The 14773-nt window shown below is 46.8% G+C and overlaps 1 pseudogene; it reads right to left on the bottom strand.

The window, feature by feature from the left end:
- Positions 1 to 1823: 1823 nt before the first annotated feature.
- Positions 1824 to 14773, bottom strand: part of LOC147125226 (uncharacterized) — a 95948-nt pseudogene continuing 82998 nt past the window's right edge.

Here is a 14773-nt window from a genome sequence, read left to right as displayed (position 1 = left end):
TACCTGGTGATGAACCCGACGTACAGGTCACATCTACCCCAGAAACAGTAGCATCGGAAGCTGATGAACCAACCGACGACAGGGGGCCAGAATCGCCTCCGCACCAAGAGCAAGACACTCGGGAAAGGCGCTATCCAGAAAGGATCAGGAAGCCTCCCCAAAGACTGAATATATAAATAGACTATTTTCAGCTAATGTTGCATGTTAAAAGTGTTAATTGTAATTAGTTTGATATTTAATTGTTAAATGAGTGTTATGGTACTGTTAATCTAAAAGGGGAGGAATTGTAATGTATATACCTTTAAGTGGGGAACTATCTTTTACAGCTCATGTATACTGTAGTACCGGCAGTGACCACACCTGTATATAGCCCTGAGTAGTAATTTGTACAGATCAGTTCCACTGTGAGCCACATTGAGTAAACACCTGTTGTACCGTTCTCCGCAGTCTGTGTCTTATTATACACGGACACAACACTCGGGATGCCCATTAGATGTCCGCAGCTCACTGGCTTGATGATAACGAGGCCCGAAGCCCAATATTACGTGTGCTTCAGGCCCAGCCATTCTGGCACAGGGATAGATCACTGCACCTCCTGCGTGGTCGTTTCTGGGCACGTTCAAATTTCGAGGCCAATGTGCCTACACAACAACAACCATTGGACTTCAAAAAAGTAATTCATTGTGTGAAGCGCTTTGAGACATTTTGACATCGTAATACACCACATGAAGGAAAGTAGTACAATATAGTGTAAATATACACAGCTCTACCCTCATTCCTGCCCTGGATTACCCAAGAGCCTTGTCATGAAATCTAAAGCATTAGAATAATAGTGTGAAATCACTACTTACACAGTTAGTGTTAGTTCAAATGTCTACAAAGACTGCTTGACTGGCATATGTTTAATGCAAGTATATTTATCTAAAAGCAAAATGAAAATTAAAACTGACTTTATTACAAAAAAGGAAATGTTTTAATGACATTGGGATGCTGATGTAGCACTGGTTTATTACATGTTGTTTCAGGTGCCTATGAGATATTCATATACAGTACTACAATACTGCAGATCAGCTGATGCTTAATCTGATCGGGTTGGTTGCTTTACCTTGGCTATAGTCGCTGGGGGGGTTACTCAAGATGGGTATATTTGGAAGAAATTGCTTGTTACAACACAATACATAGAATATGTTACTGGAGTTAATAAATCCATTGAATTCTATAAAATGCAAGAATGCAGTGACTCATTAAATGCAAATCAAGGAATCATAGTTTGTTCAGTTAAAACCGTATCTGATGACTGGCTCCCTTTGCTGTGAATGGCTCTGCTGATATGGTCAGGACAATGAATAATAACTTTTCTTAAATACCTGATCTCAGCCAGGGCTGGAATAAAGTGCAGCAATTTGCCTCTATGCCTTTCGGCTAGTGAATGTTGCAGGCAATTTGGACGTTTGATTACGTTAAAGGTGCTTTAATAATGCAAGTTGTTTGTTGCTGTTGTTGTTGTTGTTGTGAAGGGTAATTCCAGTGAGGAATGAGTGCCCGCAGGGCACCCAGCTAATTGGACCCACAGGCTCTTGTTAACTCCCCCATCTCAGATGTCTCCCTTCTTTTTCTGAAGGTACCCACGTTGATTTTCTTCTGTTTTCCCTCCTGTTTTTAAGCATATTTGGAGCAGCCAGAGAGGGAAATGGGTTTATGAGTTATTACATCACATTTCTGCCCTTAACAAATGTTTCCCTCTGGAAGCGAGATTGGAGGCAGGACACATCCACACAAAAACTGCCTGCCGTATGCAATTCTACTTAAATTCTACTGTCATGTCAGATGTCCAGTTCCCCATGGTTGCTGCCTATGGTCTTCCCATCATGAAGAATGCCGGTATAGTGTTCAGCGGTGCTAGGCAGTTGCTGACAAGCGGAACCGGATTTAAAGAGAACGTTAATAGGAGACTGTAATTACTATAACTTTCCATCAGAAGTGATCACTGGAATAATTTTTTTCCAAAGGAACCTTGATGATAGGTTTAGCATTGCTCTTGTGCTCGGGGGTTTCCTTTCTGTACCTTGAGATGTTCAACAGAGGAGGTAATGGTGCTTCCCTTGGGGATTCCCCACTACTTGTGCTATGCAGATGAAGAAGAGGAGAATGAGGAGGAGCAAGACGGAGGAAAGGCTATAGGAATTATCTGACAACCCCCCATACCTTAATTACTGTCCAAAAATGCCCTATTCTTGATCTAAGCAGCAAGCACTGCATAAGAAGGCTGTGTTTCCCTCTTGAGACTGTATAGGACTTGTGACTTGTGCCATAGGCTTGCCCTAGTCATGGAGCCCACCTCCATCAGAGGTACTGCATTGTCTGTATCTGTCAAAGTAAAACCACCCTCAACATTTATACCACTGGGTCTTTTCAGGTTGTATTGAGTAATATATATAACACCAATCATCTCCCCACCAACGCTCAGCATCAATTTTTGTCTGATAAACGCTCCTGTGAAGTGCCTTGGGGTGTTTTACTAAGCTAATGGCACTATATAAATGCAAATTATTGTTGTTGTAGTGCGACACCTGCGGGCACAGCTTATAAGGAGTAGCTTTTCCTAAGCACTACCTGTAGACATTATAAAAGCAATCCTTCTGTCATCGGCCCTTTTCCACTAACAGATCACTCATTTACAGACATGTGGCTTTCAAACAAAACTGCCATGGCTCCCATTTTGGAAACATTCAGCAACTCAATTTCAAAGGCTACCTCCCCATCTTTCCCTAAAGCAATTTGCATCTATAGCGGTCGGTTCTGGTACTTAGTTCACATTGGGCAGGTGGTGGGCGGGGCATGCTCTCTGCCCGCCTGTTGATGTCGGCGGGAGGACCGATTCATTTTCGTGGTCAGACCTCATTAGATAGAATCGGCAATCGGCCGGCGCGTGCTGATCGGGGGCGGGGGTGGGGGGCGGCGGGTGGAATCCATCCACTCCTGCATGGAGCTGAGCCAGAAGTTTCTCATTCGGGGGGGGGGGGTTGTGGGAATCCCAGGGAGAGCCATAGGTTCCAGCAACAGGCAGGAAGATTTTTGGGGGGCCAGGAGGAGCTTTCTTGTTCCTTCTGATTCCACAAAAATCATGCATAAAGGTTTTTGTAAACTTGTTTTGGAGTGGCCTGCAGCAGTCCCTTTAAGGCCGCGCTTCATTCAGTTCCATGGGGTGGGCAATTTTTCATGTGTGAACCTAAACATTGAGGGGGGAAAATTCGGTTGGTTATCGCCTCCCTTTAGCGCCTCCGGGGGCGCTAACGGGGTGCTAGGAACTTAGCGCCCGAGCGCGGCAATTTTAGTGCCGATCGTGAAATTGACCAGTCGTTTTGGCGGTGGCGCTAAACACTACTGCCACGATCTCCTGCACCCGCAGATCGTGACATCAGTCAAGCGTGCAACGCCCCGGTAGTGCCCCAGACCGGATATTGAATTGCGCCCCCTGCCTTAGTGCCTGCCGCTAGAAACGACAGGTAGAGGGGAATGTTTTCAAGTCGGGAAGGGGCTGGGGGAGCGCTATTTAAAGATGGGTGCCTTTTCTTGTCAGCAAAATGTTTTGGTTTTAACGCTATCCTAAGGCGTTTTGGCCCTCAGCACCACTTTTGAGTTTCCTAAGCGCCGAGCTCTTTCCCCGGGCCTATCCATTAGTGCTTCCAACACAATTGCTTTTGATGTCTCTCCAGGCTAAGATTCAGGGCTGCAATAAGCAGGATGTGGCTGGCCAGCAAGATGGCCTCTCCCCTTTAAGAACTGGATGGTGCCAGTCTGTCTAGCCTCCATGGTAATTGGCATCGCCTGAGCTTCGGTAGCGTTCTGAGGTAGCACCTCGCTCCCCGACGTTTGCCCCTTAAGAGAGGTGTGTAGCGCCTGATTTAGCGCTCAAATCACCTCCAGAGGCAAGAGAGGTGAATTTTGCAGTTGGAGGCGATAATTAGCGCCGAGCGCTAAACTTTACGCCCGGCCGATATTAGCGCCCCTAAAATGGGCGATACCTAATTTTTCCCCCTGAGTGTCATCAGTCTATTTGATTATGTGTGGCACCGCAGCCAAATCTGATCCCGTCCTTACTCAATGTCCACGTACATGAGTCATTAGGTAGCGATCAGGAGTGGGAAGCCTGGCTGGATCTTCCCATCTTAAGAATTGCTTTTTAAAAACTGAATACAGATTCTGTTTAGCCAAAGTAGGAAAATGGATCTTGACATCAACAGGAGAACTCAGCCATCCCCACGCCGAGAGCCGACAGGCAGCGATTAGTTGTTGAAGACCTTGGGCTGCCAATAGTTTACATTTATATTTTTGGCACGTGTTGAGGACTTAGCATTGCTGAATAAGATACTGTAAACATCCCTCTTCAATCCTAGCCAGGATCTTGTACATACGTGCTCACTCAGGTTATGTGCATTCAGAGGCATAGTTCTGGTAAACACACATCTCTTGTAAGAGAGGCTTTGGACTTCCTTTAGTTGCAATTTTAGGAAAGAAAGCATTCACGGACATTACAGGATGTTTTAATCTTTAGATCTTTGTTATTGGGCTACAGGAAAGGGTGTTTTTGGACCCAATGGACCACATTTTTTTCTGTAGTGGACATTTTATTCTATGTGTAAATTGTAAACAGAATTTCAGAACCCAAACACTTTAGTTTGAAGATTGAAGCTCCTTCCACCGGGAAACACAAGACAGGAAGTATCAGGGTGGCTTGCTTTGTCTTGCCAATGTTCAACATCTACAAGCAATGAGTTCAGAGAAATTGCTTTTATTAATATGGTTCTGATTAGGCCTCGGTATTTAGTTTTGACCCTTTAACCTCTCCATTCCCATTGCCATTTCCCGTCACAATTTGTATCTGTGGTTTTAAGAGGCGTATTAATAGGAGTATTGGTTGGACATGTTTAGCATTGAATCTATTAATACTCCTCTTAAGGGGTGGTCCGGGGAGAGCAAAGTTTCGAATGTGTATTGCGGGTATCCAGCTCAGGGAGCCGGATTGGTCCTCAGATGATTTTGGCCTTGAATTCCCTCGATGCCAGTCGTGCCGTTGTTGCGCTGGAACGTTATGCTGTTCACCAGGAGAGTGAGCTACACACAAGTTTAGGAACATAGGAGTCGACCATTCAGCCCTTTGTTCGGCCAAAATTAGGGCTCGTCCGGGATAAGTTAATGTAAGTATTTTTGGTGCACCTCTAGTGTAACTTGGATGTATAAACTGTGTAAGTTGCTGACACCCTCCTTCCGAAAACTTCCACGCAACAACGGTGTAAGTCTTTAAAAATACCCTTTGGATGCTCGGTGAGTTGGCAATTTTCATCAAATCATTTGACGGCATCAGTCACTCACATCATCAGTCCAGGCTGGCATCATCATGCCCACATAGGTGCCAGCTGTGTCCACTGCAGCACCACGCCAATGCAGCAGGCAGAAGCCCAACTAGCTTTTCTGATGAAGACTGCCAAACGCTCTTTCATGAGGTACAAAACAGGAACCTCACAGTCCTGAATCGTCCTTTCACGAAGCCAGAAACCAATATTAGTCGTGTTGCCTGCATAGGGCTGGCACTGGCACTGACTCCCAACTCCTTCACGCCCAGAACTGATTAACAGTGCAGAAAGAAGTGAAAACACTTCACGAGGGCAGGCAAGGGTAGCATGTCTCCACACTTTCTCTTTCCTCCCTGCCCACCCTGAGCACCACCACATTCTTCACACTCTTAAAGAAACAGTCATACTACTAAGCCTTCATACTCTGGGTAAGGGCACTGACAACTCTCCTAATACATACCAATTGCATTGATCAACTCCTGAACACCTTCTTCCTCTCTAACATCCTCACATCCCCACATGTCTCACTTCACCTCCCCCATCAGAATTGCCACACAATCTTTAGCTGACAGCCTTATATCCTTATACACGCAGCCTTCCACCCCTTTAGCTTGCAATAAAAGACATGTTTGCTTTGAAATACACTGGGAACTTGTCTTGTGAGTTGCTGTTTTATGAGCATTACAGAAAGTCACAAATAGACCATGAGCTAGGCTCTTCACACAGGTGGAGATTCCTGGGCATGGTCCTGTTGGGCCAAAGAAATCTGCTTTGGTGTCATCTGGTAGAGTGCTGAGAAGAAGGTAAGGCTAAGGGGCTGCCGTTAAAGTCGATCAGTCAATGAAGAGGTCCTGCAGAACCTGCCTTCTGATGCCCCCTGCAGTGGTGTGTGAAGACGTGGCCTGGCTTGTGGCACAGATCGATGCCCCGGGAATGAAACCCCTTCCTATTCACATATTTCAGCAGTTGCTTGGTTGGTGCCTTCAATGCCACGTGCATGTCATTGTGGCACCCTGCAACCTGGGGAACCCAGCTATCCTGTAGAAGTCCCAGGCTCTGGGCCTCTGCTGCCTGGGGGTGATGCTGCCGTGGATGAAAGATGGTGTCCATCACTTGCTTTGATGCTTGCCTTGATAGCTTCCTGGTTAACGATGTACAGATCAATTGTGGCAGCCGGAAGGATCTGGAGCCATAAAAGTTGAGGGCTGTTGTCGCTTTAATTGCCATGGACACAGCAGTTGTGGCAGTTCAGAACCCTGGGTTACGCTATTTGTAACGATAGATATAAAATAGTGTAGGAATGTCTAGCTCCTATCCAAAGACTGAGGTCCACTCAGGCGATCAAACAAAATGAAGTTTAATGGAAACTAACAGGTTTAAACAAGTAACTACAGGAGAACATCGAGTGTAGGTCTGCTCAGTTCGGAGGCTCCACGAGGACTGCCTAGGGCGGTCCCGTGGTTGATGTCATGACGTCATCACGTTCTTCCCGCCAGTGGGGGATCACGTGATGAACGGCGTGACGTCATCACGTTTACCCGCGCTGTTAAAGTAATCACGCTCTGTACAAGTAAACAGTATAAATAAAGATACAGACTCAGGCTGTAGCTAACATGTTGTTAAAGGGAATTATATACAAACGATCTGAGTCCTTTAGTGGCTCCGCCACAATAGAAAGATATATGTGTGATCTCCCACTAAAGTAAGACACTCAGACTGCTTTTAAGAGTGAGTGATGTCATTGAACTTTAGATGGTATCGACGGCAAGCCCAGATTTGTAACACACTCCGCCTCCACCTTTGGTGTGCTTGTTCCCAGTAAAATCTTCACTGTCTTCCATCCCTGTCATTCCTCCTGGCACGGCTTCCATCTTCACTCAAATCCAAAGTTGCAAACTTGAGTGTACTTGGCGCATAATTGGTTTAGCCTTCCATCACCAGATCTGGCTTGACCACATCAATATCTACCGGACCTCTGCCAAAATGACCCACTACTCTAGGAACATCCTGGAGAGCAGAAATAACCCCATATGCTTGCACTCTACTACCAACTACCTCCTTAAACCTCTCTCCCCACCACTTTCACCATCACTTCTAACACGTGTGATGAGCTCACCAAGATAGGGACCATGCGTTCAACTGCCTCTGCTGCTTCCCCTTTTCCCTTTCGTCCACCACGCTAAACCACCCCTCAATTCCCCCACCACCCTAGCCCTGAACCCGTGCCTCTCATTAGTTTCTACTCCTGCCCTCTTCAAGCTCATGTTTTCCATGAGGCTCACCTCCTGTTCCTTCAACCTCATTCCCACTAAACGCCTGACTGCCCAACTTCCCTTTGTGGCCTCCGTGCTAGCTGACATTATAACTGGTTTCCTCTTCTCAGGCAATGCCCCCTTCCCTTTCAGAACTGCCGTTAGCACCCTTTAACTCAGAAAACCCTTGCTTGACCCCTTTCTCCTTGCAAACTACCACCCCATCTCCATTTCCCTTTTCCTCTCCAAAGTCCGCACAAGGAGGGTCAATTTTGAGGACCAACATCCTGTCCTCAAATGACGTGTGAAAGACCTCCGATGCGATATTGGGTCAGACGAACAGGCACCCTTTACGTATGTAAACGAGGGGCTTACCGTTTGTTTTAGGCCCCCTCTGCTAAATTCAGAACCGCAGAAGGGGCTTGGGTTCTTAAGTAGTCGCTGGGTGACTGCCACCAAAAGGTAAGTTTATTTTAAAAAATTGTTGCTGTGAAGTCAGGAGGAGCAGGAGCGGTCCCACAACTCCACAGTATCCCAATCCCGCCCCCCACCCACCGCTGTTGGTTCTCCACCTCCATCCCTTCAGGGACTTTGCTGCCAAAGAAGCTCTCGTGACCCAGGACCCAGGGAGAGAAAAGGTCGATGTTAAAGATGCAGACAGCCCCGCCAACAGTGTGTGGTAAATGTTTTTAATTTCTCACATTATGCCATCTATCGTCTCCTGTTAAACCATATCCTTCAGTTTTCTATTTAAGCACTTTACAAAATGATTCTACAGGAAACTCTCTTTTAACTGGCAAAATGCAGGAGTAGGTTCAGGTAAGTTTTACTTCATATTAGTGGCAGTTCCTGGATCTGTGGCTGTGTAACTGGGGTTCGTGCACTTGTTGCTAAGCAACAGGGATGCTTGGTCTGTGGCCGGAGATCCTGCACATGTTGCTAAGCAACAGGGAAGCCTGGATTTGTTGCTGTGTATGGAGCTCTCGTACCTTTTAACTATACCTCTCTGTAATCCGGACTTTTTGATAAACCGGCACCACGCCGGTCCCGTTGGTGCCGGATAATAAAGAGTTTCCTGTACTTCTCTAGTGCATCTGATTTTTCTCACACCCTTCCCTTTGTCTTGTTCCTTTATAAATTATGTTCATTCTGATTCACAACTGACGTATTATTTGTTCTCTTCATAGATGGTGACTCATTTGCTGAGTGTTTCCAGACTTTTTGTTTTCACATACTCTCAGGTCAGATACTATGAGGGTAGATGCAGAGTGAAACTCCCTTTAATCTGTGCCAAAAATGTGCCTTAACCCAAACCTCAGAGGGACATTCCCGAATGTACCAATGCGGCATCTTTATTCCCCGCATCACTATTCCTGGGCCCTCTCTCAGTAAGACTGAGACTTTAGTTGCAATCTGTGTTGAATTTGGGCCATTTTGTGCTGCAGATTCATCAACTTGGAGAAGGTTTGAGACTGCTCAAGAGTTTGTCACACAGGACCCTTACACCCAACTGAGAGAGGAGGACTTCAGTCCAGAATTTTCTCCGGGTCTGAAGCCAGGTCCCCAAAGTGAAGGGACAACGTTTTTGATCTCAGCTCCTTAAAGCAAGGAGTAATACCTTAATGGAATAAATATTATGAAAAGCTGGTCTAGTTGTAACAGGGCAGGCTTACTTTCAAAAACAACCTGCTCTCCGAACTCAGCTGCATGTTGGGTACAATGCCAAGTTTAGATTACAGCAGATGGTACGTCTGCTACAATGCGAACTTTTTAAAAACATTTTCTCTATAAGTTTCTTCCATCTTTTCCTGAAGGCTCCAGCTCAAGCTGGGGTCTGAATCATCAGCATCTGGTACCTCCTTCAAGTAGCCATTCTTCATTTATGAGCACAGTGAGTATCAGCAGGTTATTTGATGCGGGGGCATCACAGTTGAGTTCAACCCATATCCATACAGACGCACTTTCGATCAGGAGCATAAGCCACGTCTGAATTCTTTCCTGTCCCTCATCCAGGGCGCAGAACCCTGCTGTAGTTTCTCCAGTGTTGCTCATTGTGAGATCTCCTAATGCAACACTGACCAGTAAGTGAACTTTGGGGTCTTCCTGCTCGCTTTTATTATCGCATTGAGGTGTATTCACCTACTGAGCTATAAGGTAGCTGCGTTTAAACTTTTTAAAGTGCTGTTTTCCTATTTTTTACCTTAGCTGTTCTTAGTGTCAAACATAGTTCGCAGTGATGCAATTTTCCTTTGCATGTGGGATGAATTAAAAACCACACGTACATTGGTATTTTTTTAAGCCCGATGATTTGTACAATCTTAAACAGAACCACAATCATGTAAAACATTTTGTGGTCAATTAAGGCACTGTAGCCATTGATAGGCTTCCGTTCATATAGATGATTGCGTGAGGCTCTATCGTGGTTCAAACATGGGGCTTGACTTATTCTGGTCTGTGACTTTTTTACCCTTAAATTGTTAATAAAAGAAATGGTCCATTGAGACCAGTAATTAAATGCTAAGATATCCATTTCCTTCTTCGCATAGCAGGGGCGGAGGCGAAATTTCTGCAGATCTGCACGTACCCATGGTAATTCCAGGTACTGTTTTAATACTTATATATGCTACCTGGATTTTGGCCAGAATTTGTTTATAATCATCATAACAAGATCATACAGGTTGTGGGTTCAATCTCCACACTGGGCCCCGATTTTCTGCCAGCCGTCGGGCGGGTTTTCAGGCGGGCGGGGGCCGAAAATCGCAGAAATAGGGGATCGTGACCCCCCCCCACCTGATTCCCCGCCCCGTCCGACTTTTGGACCGCCGTTTCTCTGCGACCGAATCAGTCCCGCCCGCCGCTGGCGGGACTGGCCGTTGGGACCCTAATCACCAATTATTGGCATGTTTAATGCCATTTTAAGGGGCCCTTGCTATTTTCAAGGGTTCCCCACGCTAAACACACCTGTGGGGAACCCCGCTGATGAAAGCTGGCGTGAAGCTTGCCGGCTTGTTTGCTCTCAGCTGTCGGTCATTTGGGAAAGCTGCGATTTAATCGGAGAGCATATGTATGTTGAAGGACCTTGTTGTTGCAGGCTTGGGGCTACTTCTTCAAGGCTTAGGCACAGCTGTGGAAGGTTGGCGCCTCACACACTTCTCCAATGTGATCTCCAGGGAAGCCCCTCTCGCCACCCTTACTCAGCGCTTCCTCAGCGGAGGCATCTACCAGAAGCATGGGGCGCCTTTTTTTCCTTCCCTTCTTGCCATTAGAGGATCTCCAGCAGCAGAGGCGGCAGTAGCAGAACCAGGAACAGCAGGATGAGCACCAGGAGCACCAGGCTGCTGCTCACTCACCTGAAGCTGCACAGGCCAGAAGGGGCCAGCGCTTGGAAGTGGCTTGAGAGCACCTTGCTGCGCTTTAGGGGGCCATGGGGACCCATATCTGCACTGGCAGTCCTACTTAGAAGGACTTCCATGAAGGTCTGGTTTCTCTGTTCAATAGATGGCCAACGCTCCTCAAGAGATGTCATTCTCTTATGAGCACTCACCATGTTTTCCGTACCCTGGCGAGTTATCTCCTCCATGGAGGTTGCCATCCATGGTGATGCGTTCATGCGCCAATGACTCCACAAAGGCTCTGCTCATGGTTGCTATGGACTCCTCCATTCGCTCCACACTCGCAGCGACCCTGGAGACAAAACCTGCCAGAGACTCCTGCATCTGTGCATGGAGATCCATCACCTCTCCGCTTGCGGATGGACCCAGAGGCAGAGGGTCGACATGCAGCGCAGCTGAGCTGAGCTGGCAGAGTCCTGCGCCCTCCGATGAGGACTCTCCACTGCTGTCCCTGTCTCCAGAATCTGTTGAGGCTCACTTGTGAGCTGTGAAATACCAGGTGACAACACTACTCTATGTACCGAAGGACCCCCGATGTGTGAGTGTCTGCGCTGGTGCTGGGTGCGCTCACTTCTGCTGACGCTGCGCCCTCAGAGGTTGGAGCTTCCTCTGAGGAATTTGGCTGCACAGCCTCTTCCTCCTCCACAGTGGGGACGGGGGCTCTGGATGGTCCTGTGGGGGAGTAGAGGAAGGAGTTAGAGATGTGATGCCAAGGTTACATGCACATTCGAGTTGACATCTGCTGACACCTGCATCCATGCAGCCTTGGTCTCAGTGGGAGGCCTCTTCCTGCCTGACCTAGGGAAGAGGACCTCCCTGTGGGCCCTAACCCTATTCAATAATGCCTGCAGTGAAGCTTCGTCGAATTTGGAGGCAGCTCGGGGTCTGGCACTGGCCACAGCTGCTGCAGGCTCCTCTGCCATCCTGTATGGCTCGTTTGGAAGCCTGCAGAGGAAGCAATGCTTGCTGTGGACCTTGAAAGCACCACGAATGATGACATCATACTGTGGGGCTTTCTGACTAGAAATGGACAATTAGCAAGGCTGTCCACACGCTGGAAATTAATTGGCCACTTGAGGGAAAATTGCGTGCAGCTGGCTGACACATTTTTTTTCGGGTCAGAACCCCACATTCGGGGAATCCGACCATTTCCCACACAATCCACAAAATCGGGCCCTCAGGACTCAAGCACAGCAACGCTCATGCAATGTTGAAGGAATGCTACATTGTCAGGGGTGATGTGCTTTGGATGAGATGTTAAAACAAGGCTCCATCTGTCAGTTCCTGTGGTTGGGGTGGACATAAATGATCTCACAGCACGATACAAAGAAGGGCAGGACATTCTCCCGATGTCTGAATCAACATTCCTCCCACAACCAACAGCACCAAAAACAGATTAACTGGCCATTCATCTCATTGATGTTTGTGGCACATTGCTGTCATAGAATGACTGTCACATTTACCTACATAACAATCACTGCACTTTAGAAGTAATTGATTGTGGGATCAATCTGACAGAGTGAAATAAATGCAAGTATTATTTATTATATAAATAACCTGGATCTCTTTTGGACTTTCAATGAAAATTGCAGTGGTCAGTCAATTGGGTATAGATATGCTAGTACTGCTGATATCTTTGGATGAGGCTAGCATATTTACCAGTATTTGAAGCTCTCAGGGGTAATTTTGACCTACCTCGCCTGGCGGGAAACTGACAGGATTGTTTTGGATGCCCATTTTACACTCTGTCCAATTTTAAGGGGCAGGATGTAAAACAGGTGACCGATCCGATCTTAAATAGAGGGGAGGATGGGATTAAGCAGGGCCCCTTACTATTTTGGAGGCTGGGGATATTTAAAATGATTTTGTTCCCCCCACCTCACAATTCCACTTGAAGAAACAGAATCTATTGGTGTAGAGTCACATTATGGAACAGTTTTGAAATTCAGGAGTATCTCTGAAAACTATGACAAATATGAGTCAGCACTATTCCACAGTCACCTCACTGCCCTTTTGGTGGAGATAGAGTGAACCAAAAAATTATATAGCTATAAAGTAAATGGAGATCCTTTAAAAAAATGCTCTCCAGTTTTCTTCCCTCCTTTATTAAAGACACTAACTTATTCTGAGGTACAATTCCAGAGGCACCAGTTGGATCCTGGTACGTTAGGCAACTGGCTGTAGCCAGAGAATCACCTGCAGCGGCTTCTCTTCCGGCTCCCGGACTGTTACCTCTGGTGTCCCACAAGGATCTATCCTTGATCCCCTCCTATTTCTCATCTACGTGCTGCCCCTCGGCGACATCATCCAAAAACACAGTGTCAGTTTCTACATGTAAGCTGACGACACCCAGCTCTCCCTCACCATCACTTCTCTCGATCCCTCCCTGGTCTTTAAATTGTCAGACTGCTTGTCCGACATCCAGTACTGGACGAGCAGAAATTTCCTCCAACTAAATATTGGGAAGACTGAAGCCATTGTTTTCAGCCCCTGTCACAAACTCTGTATTCTTGCCACCGGCTCCATCGCTCTCCCTGGCAACTGTCTGAGGTTGAACCAGAATGTTTGCAATCTTGGTGTTATATTTCACCCTGAGATGAGCTTCCGGCCACATATCCGTGCCTCTGTAACACCGCCCGACTCTGCTCCTACCTCAGCTCATCCACTGCTGAAACCTTCACCTATGCCTTTGTTACCTCTAGACTTGACTATTCCAACACACTCCTGGCCAGCCTCCCACGTTCTCCCCTCTGTACATTTGAGAAAACTCTGCTGTCCATGTCCTAACTTTCACCAAGTCCTGTTCACCCATCACACCCGTGCTCGCTGACCTACCTTGGCTCCCGGTTAAGTAATGCCTCGATTTAAAAATTCTCATCCTTGTTTTCAAACCCCTCCATGGCCTCACCCCTACCTAGCTCTGTAATCTCCTTCAGCCCTACAACCCTCCGAGATATCTGTGTTCCTCCAATTCTGGCCTCTTGAGCATTCCTGGTTTTAATTGCTCCACCATTGGTGGCCGTGCCTTCAGCTGCCAAGGCCCTAAGCTCTGGAATTCCCTCCCTAAAACTCTTCGCCTCTCTACCTCTCTTTCCTCCTTTAAGATGCTCATTAAAACATACCTCTTTGACCAAGCTTTTGGTCATCTGCTCTAATATCTCCTTATGTGGTTTGGTGTCGAAGTTTGTTTGATAACGCACCAGTGAAGCGCCTTGGAATGCTTTACTACTTTAAAGGCACTACATAAATACAAGTTGTTGTTGTTGTGGCCATCCTTCAAGCAAGTGCAGATAATGAATGCAGGCAGAGCATTTAACCATTGAGGGGATAACAACTAAGCCTGTCCCGTTCTCGTCATACATTCACACACTTCCAAACAGGAGTCATGGGATAGCAATAAGTGCCTGGCTGATTTTTGCCTTACATTGCCCGTGGGGTGCGAGGCTAAGTGTAGCAGCCCTACCATCTGGCTGAGATTAGTTAACTCAACACAGACAAGGGATTGACCTGAGGCTTACCTGGTCTGTCGGCTCAATTCCACACATGTCGTTTTAAAACAAATTTACCTTTGTTTGTATAGCACGATTAGTGAGATGTGAAAAAAGATGTCCACAGCTCCAGGCCAATTAGATGGTATAAATAATGGTTGCTAGAATCATAGAATCATAGAATGGTTACAGCACAGAAGGAAGCCATTCGGCCCGTCGAGCCCGTGCCGGCTCTCTGCAAGAGCACTTCAGCTAGTCCCACTCCCCCGCCCTTTCCCCGTAGCCTT

The sequence above is a fragment of the Somniosus microcephalus genome, chromosome 1 (assembly GCF_052327205.1).
Source record: "Somniosus microcephalus isolate GS21.2 chromosome 1, FLI_Smic_1.0, whole genome shotgun sequence".
Lineage (NCBI taxonomy): Eukaryota > Metazoa > Chordata > Chondrichthyes > Squaliformes > Somniosidae > Somniosus > Somniosus microcephalus.
The sequence above is the reverse complement of the archived record's forward strand: the minus strand, read 5'-3'. Positions and strand labels throughout refer to the sequence as shown.